The following is a 5,845-nucleotide window of genomic DNA, read 5'->3' on the forward strand; positions in this document are numbered from 1 at the left end:
GATAGTAATATGTTAAACCCTTACCAAGGTCTCTCGTCAGGTCAATGTTCAAAAGATAATTGGTGTGATTTTTGATGAAACATTAGTCACAAAAGCGTCTTGGACTTGGAACATCCGCCATGACACATCCTTCCGGATTCCAGATAAAATTAAACAAAAGGTTCCCATATAATATCATCCATAAAAATAATTTTATTTATTATTTAAGAAATGTCATATTAAGAAAAAGTTATTGAAAGCAAAAAAAACATAAAAGGGCTGCACTGCCCGGGAATCGAACCCGGGTCGCAAGAATGGGAATCTTGCATGATACCACTACACCAGCAGTGCTCGAGACGCGTAAGCGAAATTACCGTCTAGATTTTGAGAGTATTCCAGGAAATTTTTACTGTGTATACTTTTTTTTTACAAAAAGTTTAAAGTAAGAACGAGAATTACATATTATTTTTTTTTACTCTACTTACATTAGTTTTAAGTAGAGTAGGGCTTACTACTAAAGTAATTTCTACTCTTTACTTACCTACTTACTCAGTAGGTATTCTAAATATCTACCGCAATAATTTCGTAGCACGTCTGACGTCTACGTGATAAGTTTACTCTGGATTTCGGAAATAAGTTTATTGTTCAAAAGCAAGTATCTTTTGGACTTTTAAACGATGTCTTTCAAGTTATGATTCTAATTTTTAAAATTATAACTATTAGCACATCCCTTATCAAATATTCATAAAAGCTGACGTCCAGTGAAAAGCTGGCCACCCTGTACCGAATATACCGGACGCGGGCGTGTAAACAGTCGAATCGGCGCGGGCGCAATAAAAACGCTGTAAAATTTTGATGTTTCTATTCACTATACCCATTCCTTTCACACATACCGTCAATCCTATTCCCATCCTGCACGCCGATCGAGAGCCGCCGAGATTATTATCAATGCACTTTACACAAAGCAGAAGTCCCGAAGTCTGACATTAATGTGATTTTGAGAGTAAATCGTGTAGGTTTAGTGGAGTGAGTGGCACGAACGAGGTGTCAAGTGATAAAATTTATATATGGACCTAGATCACCACCGTTTTACATTCAAAACATACCCCAAATTGAGCTATAAATATCCTTCTCATGACGTTATGGGCTTAATCGGGATTCCGAACCCGCAATGGGTGGCGATAATAAATTATGATTATATCATCACCTTTATTAAAAGCTTTTTTAACGACTTATTTTATTTTTTCTAAAGCTACATACAAGATCTGAAACAAGCTAAAGTCCAAACGGTAAATCGTGGCACAAAATTTCATACAAAACAGCATGTATATGAAATTATAAACCTCGTTATTTTGATGACTATAAAATTTTGCAACCGGCTCCAGGTTTGGACCATATATTTACAACTCATATAAAACTTTCAACCCCAGAAAACCACTAATTGACAGCGATTCACGCGTCAAAGTCTGATTCATAAGTGAAAGCAAAAAAGTAGCGAAATAAAGAAATAAAAGGTTGAAGCGTTGGTCTCACGCTCAGTAGATCCTTATCTCATTACCAATTTCATCGGAATGTGAGCGCGGATCGATATAATTCCCGCTTAATGGACCGCTAATAGCCGCGACGCCCGCGCCGATACGCGCATTTACATTATACAACAATTAGAATGTGGCGTATTATAGAGTCGTCTATGATGTGGAACTTTTGAGGGTTTTATTTCATGTTTACACAATTAAAAAGTTTAGAGAATAAAATCCTGAAAACTGAGACATTTTCATTAGTAAAATGTAATATTTATAGGAAACCACTAAATACTGTGCATTTGTCTAGCATCTAGATGTACCTAAACGACCACAGATCTTGTTGAGTTTCCATGACAGAAAAAGTTATTTATTTGGTACTAGTCACTGCCCATCTCTAACTATTCTTTGCCCGGGCAGTGGGGCACGTAAAAAGTTATCAGGAGCAGCATTTTAGCACCGCACGTCTGGATTGTGAAATCAAACGTGATTAATATCATTAAGTATTAGTCATTTCAGGAGCTTTCACTGAATCAGAATTTTCGAGAACGCTATTATCGTTATACTTAACAAAAAGTTAGCAGGTATGATTCAGTGGGATAAACCCCTGAGAAATTCAATGGAAGATTTTCGCAATAAATCAGCATAATCAATTCCATAGAAATCAGTCTAGACAATGAAAATTCCACTTAAAGTTGTGGGAAGGGCCGAGATTCCGTCACATGAATCAAATTGTTTACTTAGCCGAGTATTTAAATGGTACTTGTAGTCGGTCTGTAGATTATACTGTAGAGTTCTATAGCTACTATAGCTACTCTATGATAGTGCCCTTCAGCAGGCGTAGCATGGTCACCATAGAAACGGTTTCTTTCTACGGAAGAATAGACAAAGTGACAGTTAGACAAGACAAAGTTACAGTTAGAGAATGGGAACCGCCATTTTGTCGATACAATCTGTCAGTATGTAGATTCTTTTTCATGTCTACTGTTGTTATGCTAGCCTTGCTGGTTTTGGATTTACTATATTTGAGTAAATGTAAGCGTAAAATGTAAATTTCTTATACTATGCTAGTAATTAGAAAGTCTGTGGATTATAAACAATAGAGTGTAGAGTCTGGAATATAGTTATTCAAATCAGCAAAATCAAAAGATATGAATAACTTTTTTCAATTATGTTTAAGTATATTATGTTTTAATATATTTTTTGCGTGTGCGGCGTATCTGCTGTATTGAGAAAATAATTACTGGCAATAATAATAATTGTTCTGCATATTGCTGAGCTTCGGTTCAATCAACTTAACCTTCAGGTTTCAAAGTGGTTTTGAACCTAATTATATCCCGATTATACACCTAATAAAAGCTAATAACAGGTTTGTAACAACTATTTTCTCAAAACAAAAGCTAAATTTGAAAATGAATCGCCAAAAGCCTTTAAAATCACAAATATTGTGACTATAATTCCACTACAAAAACTTAATAATACACTAAATAAACATGTAATGAGTCAGCACAGTCCCATAGTATTAATTATAAGAACCGAACCAAAACCGTCAATTACTTAATCTTACCATCTCTAAGTCACTTCGGTTTCTCACGCGGGGAGTTGACTTCGTTATTAATAACGAGGGAGGAGCGATTGACACATTACTGAAGTCAAACTCTGTCAAGTCTGTTGAGGGATTATCAACCTTACCACTTGGGAATAAGGTAGTCGATGGTAACGCAGAGTCCGTGAGATCAGCTCGTCATCGAGACGAAGATAGTGACGCGTCATATTGTCATTATTTGCGTATCACTGTCGTCCGTATTGAGTGGTCCATTTTATGTTATGTAACTTTTTGTTTGAGGCCCAATGGTAATTTAGTTTAAGCTGTGTGAGAATTTGATATCGATGAGTAAGATAAAAGATTAAGTAATAATTATTACGATACAATAATTATTCACTTATAATTACAATAATCTTATTTATCAATACCAAAGATGAAGGATATACTTCTAAAACTTAAACATGTTTTTAAAGAAAAGCGATAACTAAGCAATATAATAGTTATTAATTATATAGTTACCTAACTCACTTAAAGAATACACCACCTACTCACGTTATATCAAAAGAGCAACGCCACGGGCACTACTCATTAAAATAACAGAAACTTACTACTCCTACATACAATCACGTAGGTATCGGAAAATCCCCACCCACTGCACGCCCCGCCCCCGCCCTTTCCCACTTTTTCAATTCCACATTCCAACAATCCCCGAAATTCCAGTCTGGAACGGTGGAAGTTGCGAAATCAAAAAACTTTTCCGAGTTTGGAATTCTTCGTTTTTGTCTTCGCAAATACATAATGTTTTGCAGCAAATAACGTAATAATTTTCCTCTTTGTAAATTTTAGACAGAAATTTTTAATAACTAATATAGATTGTTTGTACATAGCAATTACCTATATATTTAAACGAACAAGGCGTATGGAATCTTGCTATATAAAAATATAACTATTTTGACTCTACCTTAATCCCTAAACCTTCTGACACTATATAATTACAGTTTTACATAAAAGAAGGTTTGATATGACTCAGATATAAAAGGCTTTTTAGCACTCAAAGGTCATAAACGTGCATTAAGTCTGATTCTGATTCAACACCTTTACAATAGATTTAACATGAAGTTAACCAGTGATTAAGATCTATTAAATTTACAATACATAATTACCTTGCTTGTTCGAATATAAAGATAATAATTTATAGCTCCCAAATCTAAGGATTGATTAATGAATTGAGGTGCCAAATGTGGGTTTCCCTAGGAAACTATGAATCACTAGATGAAGCCCGTAACTCCGTTGCGCCAAAATTCGTTATATTTTTCCAGGATAAAAAGTATCATTAATATCCTTTTCCGGGACTCAAAGTATCTCCATGGCAAATAGCAAAATCGGTTCAGAGGTTTGAGCGTGAAGAAGAACTTTCGCATTAATTATAATATTAGCATGTATTTATGTAGAACTATGTCATAATTAGGTATATGGCGGGTATATAAATTCAATAGGTTCGATTCACCTCTCACAATGGAAGGTAATTAAACTACCATCCAAATATTCTTTATGACTACCCTGGTGGTCGGAATACTAGAATAATTATTACGAAGAATAATCAGCAACCGAGAATAGTTTAATGCCTACACGGATACAGCTTATGAGAGGCAAAATATGTTAAACGTCACAAGATGACGAACTCAACACTGTTGCGCCTAAATTAGTTTATCGCGTAGGAACCGTACATTTTTGCGGGATAAAAAGTATCCTATGCCCTTCCCCGAGACTCAAAGTATCTCTATACCAAATTTCAGCAAAGGTTCAGCGGTTTGGGCGTGAAGATGTAACAAACAGACAGACAGACAGACAGCCAGACAGACAGATGGACAGACAAACACACTTTCACATTTATAATATTAGTAGGTATGGATTGTTGACATTATGATTTTTAACATACTCGTGTACCTGTTAGTTTTAATATTTTAAAAGAATTAAATGTTTAAAATGGATAATTATGATATTTATTTACTTTGATATTTAATGAACCTTTGGACATCTTTGGACCAAAGTTACACTGGTTGGACCAATTCGTTCTCGTGCTATACTAAGAATCTCTACACTGTTTCACTCAAACAAATTATATAATATTTTGGATAGAAAACAACTATATTATGTATAAACAAGTTAAAGAACTTGGTTAAATTTTCACGTAAGACAATTAATCTCCTCTACAAGTTAATCTATGACGATGACTGCGCACCGGTGGCTTTCCCACAGCTCTATGGCCATTGGCCGACCTGACGAAATCCGATCTATTAATTTGATAAATATCGATCAGACTAGCTGATGAATTGATACACATACCGCTGACAAATTATACCACTCCGAATACTCGAGTACCACTTGTCGCGGCAGGTCATTAATATCAATATTGAGATGTAAGTTGCTCTTTGATATGCTAGATAAGATTTTGCTCTTAACTTTGTCCGCCTTTTTTATAATTTTGCGAGATGAAGAGTATCATAATTAACATTATTACTGCATCTTTGTAAGGAAATCCTAAAAAAATATGTTTACATCAATTTTAACAAGTAAGAACCACAATGTTTGAGAATCTTTAAATACTAAATATGACGTAGAGTTGCTACGCCCGAAAATAAAACCCGCAAGAAGGCACTTTACTCATCCGATACCCTGCCCGATATAGAAGAATAATCTTATAAATGTTTAATTAACGTTAACTAAATAAACCTGAACGTTATAATTAGTTGCAATTTGCATTTCACATACCGTATAGTTCGAATCAATTACTAGGATG

General features: G+C 34.8%; 1 non-coding gene across 1 annotated transcript; it reads right to left on the reverse strand.

Annotated features, from left to right (window-relative positions):
- Positions 1-259: 259 nt before the first annotated feature.
- Trnag-ccc lies at positions 260-330 on the reverse strand. The gene has a single exon. It is a non-coding gene; the product is annotated as a tRNA-Gly (tRNA).
- Between the last annotated feature and the right edge of the window lie 5,515 nt (positions 331-5,845).

Source organism: Aricia agestis, chromosome 1 (assembly GCF_905147365.1).
Source record: "Aricia agestis chromosome 1, ilAriAges1.1, whole genome shotgun sequence".
NCBI lineage: Eukaryota > Metazoa > Arthropoda > Insecta > Lepidoptera > Lycaenidae > Aricia > Aricia agestis.